Consider the following 19,342-nt stretch of genomic DNA (forward strand, 5'->3'; position numbering starts at 1 on the left):
AAACTTTTATTTCTTACAGTCTGATCATTCCCCATCCCAATAATGTAACTGCTTTCTGCATTTGCATTTCTTTCTCTTCTCATATTAGTGACATCTGACAAACCAGTACAAACAATCTCAGATGAAAAGGGGACCTTACAATAAAATTGAAAGGTTTGAAGTCATATGTGGCTATATTTGGGGTCTTAAGGGTTCTAAGTCTCCCCCCCATCTCACACACACACACACTCGACCTACATTCAGTTCTCAAGGCTTTATCTCTATGGAGACCCAACAGTTGCATCAGAGACCAACAGTCAGGTAGGCTCCTGGCTCCATTGTTACAGTGGAATTTCAAGTTCTAATACTACACTTGGGCCAGTAAGATGCTCAGCAGCTACCGTGCAAGTTTAACCTGAGCTCAACACCCAGCACACACATAGCAGGAGAGAGCTGATTCCTGATCCCCACATGCAATACCATGGCATGCTTGTGTGAATCCTTTGGCCTCGGGTATATAGAAACACTAGATATAATATTTAAAGTACTGAGACTGTATTATATTGGAACAATATAGTGATAGTCTATAAACAATCCGTGGGACCAGAGGGAAGGAACCCATTGATTGGCATGTCTGGTTGACAAGATACAAGGGTTACAATGATCTTCATCATATATCTAAGACAGGGAAAGCCAGAGCATCCCAGCAGTCACTCACAATAAGACCACATAGTTGTAGGTAATAATGTCATCAAGGGGAAACAATTTTTTCTCATCATTTACACATATTTCCATCTACCCACATGCTTAATATTTTAATTTATTGGCCTGGTTTCCCTTAGCACACTCAGACTCTTTATTAGAAATGTCTTCTAAACATACAGCTTTGGTTTCAGCTTCTGTGTGTGAAAAGACATGACCAGCTTCATCAATTATATAGAGCACTGCACCTCCGTATGAACTCCCCAATGCAAAAAAATACAATTTATTTTTAAGCAATCTTACTTAGCCACTTAACATTGCAAGAGGAATCTGCACAAATCAATCATCGGAATGGCCGGAGCTTCTCTCTCTAAGAACTAAATTGTTCCTTATTGATTAAAAAACCCGCTCAAATGAAATATTACAGTTCTGAGAGGAATGGCTTACTACACGTCCTTCCAATCTTTGTCAAAGCTATTGTGTTTAATGGGAAGTTTTAATCAAAACAAGTATCTATTAAGTATTTAAAGAGAGCAATACTAAATACAATTTGCCTGACCACCCATGAATTAAACCGCCATTCTTTCCCCAGAACAATCTTATGTGATTGCGCTCTGAAGTGGCCCCATGGGAGAACACCCCTACTTCAGAGAATCCCCAAGGTCGGGATCAGGATGAGGGGGAGCATTCCTTAGAGAAAGAGCATTTTCAAAGTCACATGGGGGCATGTCCTTTGTTATTTAAGAATCATACACAGTTTCAAACCAGATTCAAAAGCTTTACTTTTTGGTCAAAAATGGTGGTTTCTGAGGCCAGTCTATTTGCTGTGTTTATTACGCTTCCTCCAAGTGTATGGGAGGAAGGAGTGTTGGCCTCTTCTGTCAACAGGTAAGGTTGAAAGGAAAGAGTTTTTTTTTTTTTTTGTTTTTTTTTTTGTTTTGTTTTGTTTTTTAACAGTCAATCATAAAAATAAACACAGTTAGGAATTTTGTTTTTGTTGAAAATACACCACCAGATAGGCAGAGGTCAAGCTCAGAGCAATCATAAAACAGGGAGAAGTGACTGGCTGCGGTTCCCGGGACAAAGGGGCTCCTTGTGCTGGGCGCTCTGGCAACACAAGGTAGGCACTCTGGAAAAATGCAATGCAACTCTAAACCTCGGTCTATTTTCATCGCTGTCACAGCTGAAACACAGATGCTCGATCAACACCACAAGAAGGAAAATAAGGAAACCGGATAAAGAGAACCTGATTTGGAAGGGACAGGGTAGAACCCGAAATAGTCCCAAAATCTTCAAAGACATGCGGCACAATCCTCCACAGAATCTATCATTTGGTGTCCTATGACGATGCTGTTTCCCGATGGCTATGTGCAAACTGACATTTCATTTCCTATTAGAGATGATTGCAAACCTCAAGAGCAAAAAGAAACAAACAAAAACAAAAAACCAAAAAAAAAAAAAAAAAAAAACAAAATCAAAAAGAAAGAAAAGAAAGGCAAGAAAGCATTTTCAACCCATCCTTTGTCCTGCGTACTAGATGTGCTGGGGCAATGGTAGCTCAGAACTTATAGGAGTGGCCAACCAATGACTGGTCTAACTTGAGACCCATGCCAGGAGAGGGAGCCCATGCCCAACACTGCCTGGATGGCCAGGACTCAGAAGCTGACGAGGCCAGAGTCCTAGGATAGAACCAAGTCAATGGAATGATTCCTATGATATTCAGCTATACTTATAGGTCAGTTCCTCACTTAATTGTCATCAGAGAGGCTTCTCTCTTTTTTTTTTTTTTTTTTTTTTATTTAATTTTTATTGGATATTCTCTGTATTTACATTTTTTTCTTTTATTGGGTATTCTCTGTGTTTACATTTCAAATGCTATCCTCCCCCACCCCTCCCGCACATCCCCTCTTGCCCTCCACTTGCTTCCATGAAGGTGCTCCCTCTCCCAATCACCCTCTCCACTTCAGTGCCTTGTCATTCCCCTACACTGGGAAAACAAGCCTTCACTGGACCAAAGGCTTCTCCTGCCATTGATGACAGACACTGCTATCTTTTGTTACATATGCACTTGGAGCCACGGGTCTCTCCATGTGTGTTCAATGGTTGGTGTCCATGGGAGTTCTGGAGAGTTTGGTTGGTTCACTCCTAGGCATATACCCAAAATATGCTCCAACATATAACAAGGATGCAAGTTCCATTATGTTCATAGCAGTCTTATTTTTAACAGCCAGAAGCTGGAAAGAATCCAGATGTCCTTCCAACAGAGGAATGGATACAGAGAATGTGGTACATTTACACAATGGAGTACTTACTACTCTGCTATCAGAGAGGTTTCTTGTAGCAGCTGATGGGAGCAGATGCAGAAACTTGGAGCCAAACATTAGGTAGAGCTCTGGGAACCCTGGAGAAGAAAGAAATATTGCTGGAGCATGTGGGGAGCATTTTTGGCACCTCTGATCAGTTGGTGGCAGAGTAACATTAATTTTTCAGGACACCTTGGAGATGACCTTAGGCAGGAAACTGGCTTCTGTGCTGTGCCCCGGAAGGGCTAGAATTAAGCACATTTGCATCTGAAGTTCAGAGCAAATCACTTACGATTGAAACCCAGGGAAGTACATTTGCATTTGAAGCCCCAGTTATGTAGCTCTGACAGGGCAGATTCGGAGGATGTAGGCTCAGCAGTCTCTTTGTCTTTTGAGTCCCCTTTTTGTCCCTGATCTTCATACCTGGCCTCAGAAAGATGTTTACAGGATCTTTGATTGTTAACTTGCTTGTTCCCTGTCTTAGAACTGATGTAATCTTTCTGCATGTAATTAAAGTGGTTTAAAACAAGAAAAATAAACAAGGCCTCTCTTCAGCTTCAGCCTCGGTTTAGCCTCAAAACTGGCCGAAGTCATGTTGTTGCAGCTTTAACTAACCATGTCTCCTTTTTTTCAGTCCTCACTCCGGCCCTGGGAGACCCCTGTTGATTGTCTGAGCTGGCCTCGGACAGGAGCAAGAGAAGTTGAGAACACCAGGAGAACACAGCCCACATAATCAGCTAGGCAGGGCTCAGAAGGGTTCACAGAGACCAAACCTGTATGGGTCTGCATTAGGCCCTCTGAATTTATGTTTGCTCTGTGTGTGTGTGTGTGTGTGTGTGTGTGTGTGTGTGTGTGTCCTAACAGTGTCAGTGGGGGTATCTCTGACTCTTTTGCCTGCTCTTGCGACTCTTTTCTTCCTAACGGGTTGCCTCCAGCCTCCATGTGAGAGTTTGTGTCTAGTCTTCTTGCATCCTGTTATGTCATGTTCAGTTGATGTCCCTGGAAACCAGCTCTTTCCCGACAAGAAACAGAGGAGCAGTGGATGTGAGAGAGAAGGGAGGTAGAGGGTGGGGGGCTAGGAAGGTTGGAGAGAGGAGAAACTGATCAAAATGTATTGTCTAAGAGAAGAATAGGTAAGATAAAAAGCATTAACAATGAGGCAAAGCTTAAACAAATGATGGTGGGATGTGGTGGTTTCAACATGCTTGGCCCATGGGAAATGGCACTACTAAGAGGTGTGGTCTTGTTGAAGAAAATGTGTCACTGTGAGAGTGGGCTTTGAGGTCATATGCTCAGGCTCACCCAGTGAGAAAGAGGCCTTCTCTTGGCTTCCTGCAGAAGACAGTCTCCTTCTGGATGCCTTTGGATCAAGATGTAGAGCTCTTGGCTCCTCTAGCACAAAACTCCGTGCACGATGCCACACTTCCCACCATGATGATGCAGTTAAATGTTTGCCTTCCTAAGAGTTGCCTGGATCATGGTGTCTCTTCACAGCAATAAAACACAAACTAAGACAATGGAGGACTAGAGAGATGACTCTGTGATTAAGGGCACTTTTTGTACAATCACTAGGATCAGCGTTCAGATCCCAGCACACCTATGTAACAAGACCTGCATTCCACACATGACTGTAACCCTAAATTAACATGCACAGAGATGGGGTTGCTAAGGTTTAACTAAGGCTAGTTCTGGGTTCAGAGAGGGATCCTGTCTCTAAGGAATAGTCAGCAAGTGACAGGACATTTTCCTCTGCCTTCTATGTACATTCCCAAGTACACTCATAGACACAGACACACTGTGTCAGAAAAACAATTAATGTTGTAAATGGATCAGTTTTACTGTAACCTAACCATCAAAGAGTATAACCAGAAAACAGTACTAAGGCTTAGCATGTTAATACATGCTAGATTGTATTGCTGGTTGTTCTTAGTGTCTCTCAGTAGAATCATAGGCTAACCTTTTGGCTCTCTGTCTCTCTTAAAAGACAAACTTAAAATGGATTTAGCTTTAAAGGGGCCATAGACATTACATTTTTTTACACCCCTTGAATGTGTGCAGCTGGAGAAACAAATCAAGGACTTGCCCCCCCAATGGCTCTATTGTGTTTTTCCTCTTCATGGGCCATGCCATTTTATAACCACTCATAAAGGTTAAAATGCACCATTGCAACTCACAAAAAGAGGAAGGTAAAAATAGACAAGTCCCATGCATCTGTTTGAGAAGAACCAGCCCTTCAAAGTCCTGATGTGTCCTATATATTACTAGGACTTGTCTCCCCAGCATGGCTGAAATGTTCACAAGTATGTTGAGTTTCCACTTGTAAACCTATAAAAACACTTCTCTCATAGAACACAAACACACACACATACACACACATACATACACACACACACATCACCAATCTTCATTTCACAAAGGGAAAAATGAGAATTAAAAAGAAGAGGAGGAGGAAGGGAAAAGAAGGAGGATGAAGAAGAGGAAGATTATCTCAAGATCACACATCCCCAGCCAGTTTCAGAGCAAAGAGGAGAAACTGAGTCTCTAGCTATGCCATGTAGTGTTCCTTCACTTAGAATACATGAGTAACCATGGAACTGTTGACATAAATATTTTCTTGTATCATAGCTTATAATAGAGTGTTGAAGTCGATACATGGATTGAAAACTTTGCTTTCTAAGTACATCCAAACATTTTGCAACAGAGATTTTTGATGAGATAAGATCATTGAAAGTCATTGCAAACTTACAAAACAATTTTTTAATTATGTCCATAACATATACCTGTTAAGAATAACCAGGCCATAACATTTAGTCCCCTCAAAAGCAATGGTGACATTTAAAAATCCCTTTCTAGGGTACCAGAAGTGACAAGGGAATGTTGTTTAGTGACTACTTGACTGTCACACATCCCTCTGTTGGCTACTCATCACAACCTATGGCCATCGCCATCCTTGAATGTCATGTGACTTGCTTATGTTCCAGACGCTATATTACAACAAAGATGAATGTCAAGCGGGGATCTCTGAGCATGCTTCAGAAGCTCTGACAATCAGACCAAATGACATGCCACCATGTTTTCAGCAATTGCTCAATACCTGCATTATACCAAAGACCATATCACAATAAAGAATCAGAGAAATGGCCCTGCAGTTAAGAGCACACTGCTCTTGTAGAGAACCCATGTTCAATTCCTAGCACCCACATAAGGCCACTGACAAATTCCTGTACCACCACCTCCAAGGATGAGCACCTCTTCTGAACTCAGTGGACACCTGAATTCATATGCACCTACTAATATGTAGACAACACACACATTCACAGAGTTAAAACGTAAGCATAATAAGGTGATAATGGCCCGGTGGGTAAGAACCTGTGTGTACTTATGCAGGACCCAGAACTTACTACTGTCTGTAATTTGAGCCCCGACGGATCTGACACCCCTCTAACCACCTAAGGTATGTGCATACACACACATATATACATAAGTAAATAATGATAGAAGAAACAAAAAAATCTTTACTAAAAACTATGATCCTTGCCCTCAAGGGTTTCATAAGCTTCAACAAACTAGTAAGAGCTACTGAATAATTACAGACTTGGAGGAGCATAGAGAAATGCTTCTTATGATGAAGAACAAAAAACAAAGCCAAAAGGGGTTAAGGCAACTTCAAAGTATTCATTGCTTTTAATGGACTACCCCAAACTAATGTTCATGCTGATTTGGCTACTGAATCTGTAATTCGTTGAGAGCTCAGTGGGGAGGTCTCTCTCCCTTAGCTTCATCACCTGACAAAGGGGATGGCACTAGTCTCCCACTTAGCTGAAGACTGGTGCCCAATGCCTGCAGGAAGACTGGGAAATGTATCTCCTCCATGCCCGTGAGGGGATTAAAGTCACTGCTTCATAGAATTGTGACACCTGCCTGCATTCGTTGAGAAGAATAATTAAGAGTCCAAAACAGATTTGTACTTATTTCCCTTTATCCCAAGCCATGAGACTCTAAAAACTACTAGCATATATATAGTCTACATGTCTACTCATGAGTAATTTTCTGTTTGTAAAACAGAGGATAAGAAGTTAAAGAATGAATAGCCCAGTCTAGAGTAGAAAAATAGGCAAAGCCCAAAACGTGAGTGTATAAGGATTGTGGATTGTTCAGTAAGTGAGAGAACTGATCCCTAAGAATTAGTTAGATACATAAGACTCTCCACAGATTTAATAATAATAATGATAATAATAATAATAATAATAATAATAATAATAATAATAATAATAAATGAACCTCACATGTTCAGTTTAATGCCATAAATATATACACCAGCGACCTTAATCACCTATATCAGACTTCCTGTGTCTGTCCTGACATATCACTTCTCCTTTTACAATTTACCCCCAGCCACAACTGCCCCCTGCTACACTTTGAATACCAGCCATGTTCTTGCCTTAGGTCCTTATTCTGGTAGGAGAAAAAAAAAAAAGAGAGAAAGAAAAGAAAGAAAGAAATCTGTCAGGCAGAAGTGACAGCTAGAATTTCTTAGGAGAATTCACAGAACATGAAAGTTAATCTATTTACAATAACATGTAAAGTTAGGAGACCATACTATGGATTTTTAATTGACTTACAAAATGAAAGACCCAAGAAACACACTGCAAGACCAAACAACAGGCTCATGGAAGAGTGGTTGGCCATGAAATGACCTTGAAGCTGAAATCTTATCAGTAGATAAAATGAACTTGAGTTTAGTTCCCTAATGAAAACAGATGAGGGATAGATGACAAGGTAGCTTAGGTGGGAATAGATGCCTTCCTCTAAGACTAACTGATCTGAGCCTCAGAGCCCACATGGTATAAGAGCCTACTCCCACAAGTTGTGCTTTGAACTCCATAGCCTAGGTGTACATACACACACACACACATACACACACACACACACACACACACACACACACACAGTTGGGTGCTTGGGTAAATGGGTGGATGGGTGGATGGGTGGATGGGTGGATGGGTGGGTGGATGGTGGATGGTGGATGGTGGATGGGTGGATGGGTGGATGGGTGGATGGGTGGATGGGTGGATGGGTGGATGGGTGGATGGGTGGATGGGTGGATGGGTGGATGGGTGGATGGGTGGATGGGTGGATGGGTGGATGGGTGGATGGGTGGATGGGTGGATGGGTGGATGGGTGGGTGGATTTTCTGAGATTTATTTTAGCTTCTGTGTATGGGTGTTTTTCTCTGCACCATGTGTCTGCAGTGCACACAGAGGCCAAAAGAGGGAGCTGGATTACTGGAATGGGACTTGCAGATCATTGTGAGCTGCCATATGGGTGGTGAGAATTGAACCCAGGTTTCATGAAAGAGCAGTCCATGCTCTTAACTGCTCAGCCAACTCTCCAGGCCAAATAAGTAAAATGTTTGTCAAGAAAACACAATGACTTTTTTTCATTATTCTTTCAATTTTTTGAGATGAGGTCCCTCTGCGTAGCCATGGCTGGACTGGAACCTGCTATATAGATCAGGGGGACCTCAAACTCAGATCTGCCTGCCTCTGCCACCTGTGTGCTGGGATTAAAAGGGTGTACCACCACACCAGGCCACAATGAAGTCTCTGGATCCAAGTCTAGGTAAACTTCCAAGCTGAGAGGCATCCATCTTTATCTAATCTAGCCTATTAAGGATTCAGAACAAAGACACAACATTTTAAAATGGGTTTGGTTTTATTTCTACTAAGGGGACCAATCATTCACTGGGGAACTCTGGAATCACAGAAAGAAGCACAGCTCTGCTTAAGACTGTCACCATGCACCTAGTTCTGCAGTGACTGATGTACCAGGTTAAGGTGGTACTGGGAGGGGGGCTCCCTCTTTTCAGAAGATAAGGGAAGGGCGAGTGGAGGAGGAGTTGTATGAGGGAGACTGGGAGAATGGGGGCTGACTGGTATGTAAAGTGAATAAATTAATAAATGGGGGGAAAAAGGAAGACCCTCAAGGCAGAAGTGGAACATATGTCCCCAAAAGTATGGAGTAATCCCGGCAGTGAATGGAATCTGAGAAAAACTCCCTCTCTACCCTGTAAGGGCAGGTCAAGAAGTTATCTGTGGGCTGCACATATGTTTCATGTAGGGTGCTCACTTAGCACAAATGAAGTCCCAGATGATCTCTAGGACTGCTAACAGGAGGAGAAGGTAGAAAAGGAAGAGAAAGTAGAAGTGAGACCATCTGGAAACCAAGAGACAGCCTTCAATGGGAAGCAGTGTACTCGTGAGCATCCCAGCTTCTAGAGCTGTGGGGAATAAGTGTCCTGCAAGCACTGGAGACAGCGACAAAAAAATGACTAAAGGGTTAAAACCAATGTCAGTCAAAAGCTGAAAGAGTCCCAGCTCCTGAAAAGAACTTTCCTTTAGATCCAAAGCATTTGAGCTTCTCGGTTTATCAGTGTGAAGAAACCCAGCTGTTCAGATCTACAGGCCAAGACGCAGCAAAAACAAGAGCAAGGTGTTCCAAGCCTCAGTGTGTCTTCCCCAAGGCAGAGTAGCCCAAGTCAGGAACAGACACAGTGTCCCCCCCACCTTTCCCATGACTTACATGCAAATTCATCCCCTAGGTGCTTCTGCTGATGTCTTTCCCTTCAGTGGCTCAGCATTAAGGAAACAGCAGGCTGCAAAGCCCTAGTGAGCTATGTATGTGAAAAAGATCATAAAGAATCCCTGGATTTTTCAAAAATCATTTCAAACATAAATGAAAACTTAAGTTTTATTTTTTTCAACTTCAGACAAAAAAATAACCATAAAAGTAATTTCAACTGTAATCATCTATTGATTTCTGTTCTTACACTTTCCTCCAGAATTATATATAACAGTAAAAAGGAAAGAGCGGAGGAAGGTATCAAATGTTCAGAAAAGGGAATTCAGCTCAATAAATTATAGTGAACATCATCATCATAACTAACGACTGTCAACAATTTATTTTGTGGAGCTGGAGAGATGGCTCAGTGGTTAAGAGCACTGGCTGCTCTTCCAGAGGACCCGAGTTCAAATCCCAGCACCCACAGGTTGGCTCACAACCATCTGTAATGGGATCTGATCCCTTTTCTGGTGTGTCTGAAGGCAGCGACAGTGTCCTCATATAAATAAAGTAAATAAATCTTTTTAAGAGTTTATTTTGTACCTAGAGCTACACGGTGCAGTTTCCATGCATTGTCTTGGTTTGTCTTCACAAGAACCTTCATTTCACATACAGAAGTCCTGTGACCTGAAGCTGTGCAATAAGTTCCCTGAGATCAAGACTCCAAGCAGTGTATTGTCAAGATTATACCATGCAACACACGAACAGAAAGGTCTCCTACAGAGGGGCGTTTATCACTTCTAGTAGTGGCTGATATACAAGCCAATGTAACACCAGTATCATGTACTTAGCATTGTGGCAGAAATCCTATATCCTAAAAATACAGAATGTCAACACTCTCACGAGTGTGGAGGCCTGAATACAATAAAAGAGGGGACCAGAGAGAGCCACAAGTGTCCCTCATTCCCATCATCTCCTCTTTTCTTATCTCCCAGCTCACTGTGACAGGGGCTTCTCTGTTCAACCACACCTTCCCTTCCATGATAGATTGCACCTCTGCAAAACCACGAGCTAAAAAATACATCCTTCCTTGAGGCTGAATCAGTCAACTATTTTGGTCACAGCAACGAAAGACATTGAATACAAAGCCTGACAGCATCTCATCTAAAGAAGTGATGCTGAAGTCCAGTGAGGATTCTGTGATACCAAAGACAAACAGAGGCTGAATGGTGAAGAGGAAGAGGAGCCCTGAGAAGGAACCTCAGGCCTAGAGGACAACTCTGTATCGACTTCCTGTTTCTCGAAGAGCTCAGATGGAGTGTTGGAGAAGGAAGCAACTCAAACAATGACAGTTAAGACCAGAAATGCCATGAAGCAAAGTCTGTTAAACAAACTAGAAAGAGGCAACAGAGCACAACACAAGCATCTAGACTGCAGCTGCCCTCCCTGTAGCTGGAAACCACAGGAGATATGCACCCCCCTTCCCCAAGTACCAAAGGACAAGCGCAGAACTGAGACCCCTGCTTGTTCCCTTGCTCTCAGCTGCATATTAGTCTTTCTGCTACTATAACATAATGCCAAGGTTGGGATATCTCACACACACACACACACACACACACACACACACACACACACACACACACTTTGCTAGGATCATAGTTCTGAAGGTTGAAAATGCAAAATCAGAGGCACATGTCTCAGGCCTCTGAAAAGGCCTCATATCAGAAACCATCACAATGTCAGGAGTATATGCAAGAGGGACTGGTCATAGTGTGAGACAGGAAAGCAAATCTGAAAGACAAATTTGATTGTCTTATAAAATGTACTTGATAAGAACTAACCAAAATCCCATCATAGCTACATTAATCTTTTCTAAGGATCATTACCCTATGGACCTAAGTACTCCCTCTATGTGAACCAATGGAGGGGGTTCTGTGGAAATTTCAAGATGACACAGTCCAGGTTCTAGGATCAAGAAAATCTAAGTTGAAACACTGTCTAAGAAAGAAGAGGAAAGGCTCATGAAACTCAGGAAGTAAAGAACTCACAAGTCTTAGGAAGTTCTAGAAACCAACAAAATACACAGGATTCCTTCTTAAAGTTATAGAAGGATAAAATTCTAAGGAGAAGAATTAAGAGGAGAAGGAAGAAGAAAAGAAGAGGAGGAGGAGGAGGAGGAGGAGAGGAAAAGAAGAGGAGGAGGAGGAGGAGAGGAGAAGAAGAAGGAGAAGAAGAAGAAGAACTGGGCTCTTCAGCCACCCAAGCATTCTGGAAGAGCCTCATTGACTTGTGGAGCTGCCTGCACAACCTACAGAAAGATCCAGGGAGGCAGCTTCCATAAGGTATCACCCAGATGTGATGGACTTTTGGTGATTCAGCTGTCTTTCAGTTGTCTGTGCTTTGGTACTTATTTCTCACCCATCCTATAGTAGGTAACCACAGTAAGCTCATTGGTTTGTTAAACTGGACTTTGGTAGAATCGCTAACATTTGTGTCACATCTACCCAGGAACAACCTCATACATTAGGAAACATTCAAATCACACCTAAACCATGTACCTCTTTAATTATGAGGAAAATTATGAGAGAAGACAGATTCAAAAGTCTGAGTGCTAGGCTGAATTCCCTCACCTTCATGATGTCAATGAAGGCCATATGATGTTCTGATTTCCATTCCTACTTAGTATTGCAGGTGAGGTCTCTTCTTTCTCCTCTGCTGTATCTGAAGGGTTTGAGGGATCAGATCTGTCACAATGTTTATTGTAAATACATTTCCATGTGACTGCAAGAATAAAACAGCCATCTCCTTCCCTGTCAGGATGAGATCAACCAGGAAGGTGGAATCATAGTCTACTGCTATATGTGTACTAGAAGCCAAACTCAGTTCCTCTGCAAGAGCAGTGGGTGCTTTTAACCACTGACCCATCTCTATGCTGAGCCCTCTATGTTTCAAAAGTGCCTGTCAGACACCAGAAAGCCAGCACCATGAGCTGACACCCCACCTACAATCATTTAAAGGTCAGGACAGCACTTTGATAATATTAGTAAACAGCAGTGAGAGAAGCCATCAACAATGAAAGATGTAAAGAATACTATCAGAGCTGTCTTGGTGATGAGTTAGACATGAGAAGGAAGGGTTCCAAGAGAAAAATAAGAATGGCATGAAGATTATGACTCTAGGGAAAACTGAGCACCATTTATCTGAATAAGAAACTTACTAGATCCATTCAGAGCAGTGCTTCTTAACCTGTGGGTTATGGCCTCTTTGAGGATGAACAACCCTTTCACATAGAACACCTGAGACCATTAAAAAAACAGATTTACATAACAAAATTACAGCGATGAAGATCAGTGTTTGGTTGGTTATCATGACAACCTGAACTGTATTGAGGGATTACAGCATTAGGAAGGTCAGAGTAGATGAGAATTTCACAGAGGTTTAGAGACATGCCCAACTGTATTGGCTGAATACGGAGGAGGCATGAAGCAGAGGAGCATGAAGCTGTGCTGGGTGGTTCAGCTTGTGTGGGTTGATGTGTCAGTGGGATGGGGCAGTCTAGGAAGTGCAGAGTGAGAAACAGAAGCAGGGCCAGTTCCATGAGAAGAAAATCATGATGAATAGAAGAGCTCCTGGAGAGGATCTCCAAAGAACCAACCAGCAAGGAAGGGCACAGCACAGAAGACAGCGCAGTCATGGAAGCCAAAGGGAATAACAGAGGATGTGGTCAGGAGGCCCATTATCAAGAACACGGAGCACAGAGCTCCTGGGGAAATTGACTGTGGAAGTCAAAAGTAGGGAGACAGTGTGCAGCTAGGGATAGGTTAGTGACTTAGTCAGGGTTCCTATTCCTACACAAACATCATGTCCAAGAAGCAAGTTGGGGAGGACAGAGTTTACCCAGCTTACACTTCCACATTGCTGTTTATCACCAAAGGAGGTCAGGAAGCAGGAGCTGATGCAGAAGCCATGGAGAGATGTTGCTTATTGGCTTGCTTCCCCTGGCTTGCTCAACTTGATTTATTATAGAACCCAGGTCTACCAGCCCAGGGGTGGCACCACCCACAATGGGCTGGGCCCTCCCCCCTTGATCACTAGTTGGGAAAATGCCTTACAGCTGGAGCTCATGGAGGCATTTCCTCAACTGAGGATCCTTTCTCTGGATAACTCCAGCTTGTGTCAAGTTGACACAAAACCAGCCAGTACAATAAACCCCTTGTCAACTTGACACACAAGCACATCCCTAGTAACCCTCAACCTTTACTTTCTTGTTCATCCCCAAGATCTAAATAACCTTAAGAGTCCCACAGTCTTTAAAGATTCTTACATATTAAAATTGCAGTACCTTTAAAATATCCAGTCTCTTTAAAATTCAAAATATTTTTACAATTCAAAGTTGCTTAACTGTGGGCTCCACTTTTTCCTTCAAGAGAGAAAATTATCAGGGAACAGTCACAATCAAAAGCAAAATCTCTAACCATCCAATGTCTAGGGAATCCACTTACAAACATCTGGGCTCCTCAAAGGGCTTGGGTCACTTCTCCAGCTCTGCCCTTTGTAGCACACACCTTGTCTTCTAGGCTCCAGCTGCCTGTTCTCCACTGCTGCTGCTGTTCTTGGTGGTCATCTCATGGTACTGGCATCTCCAAAACTACTGTCAGTCCTGGGGCACTAATTGCAACTGAGGCTGCACCTTCACCAATGGTCTTCCATGGCCTCTCACAGTGTCAAACCTCAGCTGCTCTCCATGACCCCTTAATTCCTACAAAACCAGTATCACCTGGGTGACTCTTACACATTACCAAGTCCAGCCACAGCAAGAGGTACAACCTTGGCTATCTCTGGAACATAGCCTCTTTGTGTTCTCAGAAAACACTTCCCAGAAGATTTCACCTCAGTGATGCTGGTCTCTTCGTAATTATTACTAATTTCTTAGCTTCAGCTGACCAGCATCAACAGTCCCAGTAATGCAAAGGTTTTGCTTTAGTAGTTCTGGTGTCTTGTTAATCACAGCTGATTCTTTAGCTCCAGCTGACCAAAACCACAGAATATTCATAATCAAAAAACAGCAACAGCCCTGGTAAGAGTCTTTAATCTTCCCTCTGAAATTTCATCTTCTGAAATGAAAAAGAAAGGGCCTCCATTTTCTGAACTGTTTTCAACATTATCTTTCAAGCTCCTACAGAACATCCCACAGAGCTTTTCATTTCCCAATGGCTCTTCTAGCTCGAAGTTCCAAAGTCCTTCCACAATCCTCCCCAAAACATGGTCAGGTTGTCACAGGAATACTCTACTTTGCTGGTATCAATTTGTTTTAGTCAAGGTTTCTCTTTCTGCACAAGCATCATGATCAAGAAGCAAGTTGGGGAGGAAAGGGTTTATTCATCTTACACTTCCACATCGTTGTTCATCACCAAAGGAAGTCAGGACTGGAACTCAAGCAGGTCACGAAGCAGGACCTGATGCAGAGGCCATGGAGGGATGTTGCTTACTGGCTTGCTTCCCCTGGCTTGCTCAGCCTGCTTTCCTATAGAACCCAGGTCTACCAGCCCAGGGATGGCACCACCCACAATGGGCTGGGCCCTTCCACCTAGATCACTAATTGAGAAAATGCCTTACAGCTGGATCTCATGGAGGCATTTGCTCAGCTGAGCTTCTTCTCTGTGATGACCCCAGCTTGTGTCAAGTTGACAGAAAACCAGCCAGTACAGTCAGGCAGTGGATGAAAGAAGAGTAAAGCCAGTGGATTTGGGGGGTGGGGGGAGGAATGGTGTTTTTCACTCTGAGTCCCAGACCGTCAGTATTGCCTGGGAATGTGCTAGAAATGCAAAGCCAAGTTTGGGGCTGAGGCTCAACAATTTGTGTTTTATCAAGTTCTGTAGGTGGTATTGGGACACTCTTAAGACTGAGACACAGATCTAGAGACTGTCACACCTGGAGAGGAAGATAGATGGAGAAGTCCTTGTCTTCCAAGTCATGTCGTTCAAAATGGGATAAATTCTTCACATGCTGGCATGGCATGAGGACCAGAAGCATTTTAGAAGTCCACATGTAGAGGAAAGAGGAGATCTGGTCATCAGAGCTGACTCTTGAGAGGATGGGAAAATAGATGGCGGCCATTTGGGGACACAAAGCTGGAGGAACATCCCAATATTATGCTCCAGTGTGGAGCATCCACGTGTCAGCAGTGGCAGGAACCCCATTCCAATGAGTCAGCTTCTCAGCTCCTTCAAGAACCTCTGTATTTCCTTTTGCAGTGTCGTGACTAACACTTGCAGGCTTCGGGATTTATGTCCTCCGAAGTCTACACAGCCCCTCTGCAACTTCCCACTCGTTAGACCCAGGATCAGGTCTCTTGGGAGCTCATGCAGTAACACCTCTGGGCCATTTCTGGCTATAACTCCTGTTCTCACACTTGGGAACTGATCCCTTGCTGGCTCCAACATGCCCCACAGAGGCTGAGAACAGAATTCCTGAGCTAAAGAAATAAGATGCCCGGGGCTTCCCTGGGAAACACAGGTAGAAGACATGTGATTTAAGCACAAACAAGATTCCGCCTTCTAGGATGATTCAAAAATTTCAAATCCAGACTCAGTTTTAATGAGGAAAAAAAGACTTGTCTGGTAGGAAAAAAAGAGGCTGTATGCTGCAATGGCTACTGATGGTGTTTATTTTGCTTTTCCCCTGGTTGAGCTGGTCTGCAAAGACCTGGCACACCCAGGCAAGAGACAGTTGCAAAACAAGTGTCTGTACAGGAGACCTACAGGGAGACCCAAAGACTTTTAACTTTCATTAACCCTGGTTTTGACTTTCTCTTAAAGACATGATGCTAAGTCTTTGTGGTCAAAGCCCTCAGTTGACGGCCTTTAATAAAGAAGTCCAGACTCTGGAAACCCCAAAATAAACAAAATTAGGGACCAAATCAATCCCTCCTTTGAAGGTTGCTTTTGAACACTCGATGAAGTTGCCTCTAACATGGCAGAAAAATCCAGCAATTAATTTCTTCCCTGAGGTTGTTTAGTGTGTCGGAGCCATCCATGAAGACAAATAAGTACATATCTGGGAATCTCTGCCAGACACTGCTGCTTACTACTGACTTGATTGGAGTATGAAGTCTGAGAGTCACTATGCCCAGACCCATTCTTTCATTTTCCAGCTGTACCCAGCAACTACTTACTTCATAACCTATCCCATGTCTGAGAATAAAAAGTCAACTTTAGGAACCATATAGGTAAGTAATAAGTGGATAAATAAATGGACCTGTAACTCCAGCGGATCTGACACCCTCTTCTGACCTCCGTGGCACTTGGCAAGCACACAGTATACATACAGATATGTGAGTGTAGTTGCAAGTGTTCACTAGAAGAATGAAACTGACAAAATGGACAGGCACATATGTGAGGAGATTTATTAGAGTGACTTACAGATAGTGGTTCAAGTAGTCCAACAGTTGTTGTCTACCCACAGAAAGTCCAATAGTCTAATAATTGTTCAGTCCGTGAGACTGACTTCTCTGGTGGTCTTCAGTACATGCCAGAATCTCAGAGAAGTAGGTGCCAATGCCAGTGAGACACCAGTCTTAGGGGTGACGTGGGGCAAGCAGGCAAACGCAAAGCCTTCCTTCTTCTATTGGCCCTGATATGGGCTGCCACCAGAAGGCGTGGCCCAGATTAAGGTGGATCATCCGACGTGGAACGACTTAAGAAAATCCCTCATAGGCATATACCCAGGAATTTGAGTCTTAGTTAATTCCTGATGTAGTCAAGTTGACAACCACGAATAGCTATAATAGCAATGTCAGACAGAACTTTGTGAGACTTTCTGGTCTACATAGTGAGTTCTGGGCCAGCAAGGCTGTATTAAGACCCTTCAAAGAAACACACGCACACACACACACACACACACACAATTCATTTATTTATTATAATATATTATGTTATATTTATATTATATATTTAATATATTACATAAATTTATATTATATTTATATTATTTTATATGTGTGCACGAGTAGAATAGTATGGAATGTGTGGAATGGGATTTGATCAGATAAAGTAGGGTAGGTAGGAAGGAAGAGCAGAAGAGGAAGCAGGGGAGGAAAAACTTTCAGATGAGACTGGAGAAGTGGAAATAGACTGGATGAGATTATAGGATTAGGGAGAACACAGTGGATCTCACTACCTGTGTCTCCTTGTACTAGAAAAGGTGCGTTGAATCAGAGAGAAAGCAATGGGTTGCCGTGGGGGTAGGGTGCTGTGGTTTGGTATAGATTGGATTGTACTGGGCTAAAACTGGATTAGACTGGACTGGGTTGGATAATTGGTCAGAAAGGATTGGTAGGGTCTGATTAAAAAAAAAAATACCAAGAGCAATCAAGAGTTGGTTGGTCATGGTTTTAAATTCAGAGTCCATGTATAGACCCAGCCCCATCTGTGTTCTAATGTCATCGCTGAAAGGATGGGTAATAGAAGTGATTCCCAGTTTGTTCCTCTCCTAGCAGAGGGCCTTCACTGGCACTCCAAATCTCTGAGACCCCGCTGAAATACTGGAGCCAAACATTCTGAGCTCAACTGTTGAAGGCAGACAAATGGTAGGGCTTATTTCTAAGACTTTGCAGAAAGAATATGAACAACTCAAAGCATATCCCACCCAGCCCTCATGGGCCAACATCAGACCCAGCCAGAGCCCACCCAGGCATGAGCTAAAGAGCCCAGGGTGCATTTTCTCTTTTCAAATGATGTCTTAAGACATGAAATATTACCCTCTAAGGAAGCAGTTATAAGACATTCAAACTCAAACGCTCCCATTCATGTTTTTCCTCCTGTCAAGATAGAAAGGCCTGGCTTAAAATCCCGCCTTCCTATGTGCAGATTTTCCCACCACAAGCTGAAAGGCTGCTGTGGTCGACCAGTATGATACATTCATCACTCAGGAGTGGCTTTCCTTGTGGTCCTGACTTAGTCAGCTCACTAGACACAACATGTGACTACCTAACTGGACTGCTGCTAGGGGGCTCCCAAGTGTGAATGGCAGGGAGTTGTATCAGTCCAGGGCATCTCAAAGTTTTTTTTGTTTTTTTTAAATTCTGGTAATTTCATCATGCAAATAAAGATTAAAATGTTTCAACTTTTCTTATCCTATACAGTGATCAAATTTGGAGGCTTAAAAAAAAAAGATTTTGCAACATCATACATTTTCCCAGAGCATTTAATGCGTCCCAGCATTGGTTGTCATGTGGTTTTGAAACAGTAGCCCAAGCTGGCTTTGAGTTCCCCAGACCTGTGCTTCAGCCTCCCATGCGTATATACCTCACGACAGGCCAAGAACTTGCATTTGAAGGACACGGCCTCCCCATCTACCCCAACCCCGCCCCTACTTTTTCTCCAGTCCTTTATACCTCAGTAGCAACCTGAGCTCAGGACACTAAACTCAGTGTTAGAACTTCCTCATTTCTTATATTAAAAAAAAAAACAAAAAACAAAAAACAAACAAACAAACAAACAAACAAAAAAAACAGACAGAATAAATAATCAGTCAAACTCTGCCTGGCCCCCCTTTCCTTTGTTTCTGTGGAGGCTTGTGCAGCCACACAAGAGAAGAGAGGCTCAAAATAGGTTTGGAAGAGAATTTCTATAACCTCATTTAAGGAACTGCAGTCAACGAGTAAATTGTGTTTTTTGATAGGTCGGTACTTAGTAGCCTAGCAATAGAATCTAAGCTTCAGTTCAAACGTATTTCCTTTCTTATCCAGTGTATATTATAGTTACTCTCACTGGATTTATTGTGTATGTTCCAAGATA

This window comes from Micromys minutus (genome assembly GCF_963924665.1).
Source record: "Micromys minutus genome assembly, chromosome: 20".
NCBI lineage: Eukaryota > Metazoa > Chordata > Mammalia > Rodentia > Muridae > Micromys > Micromys minutus.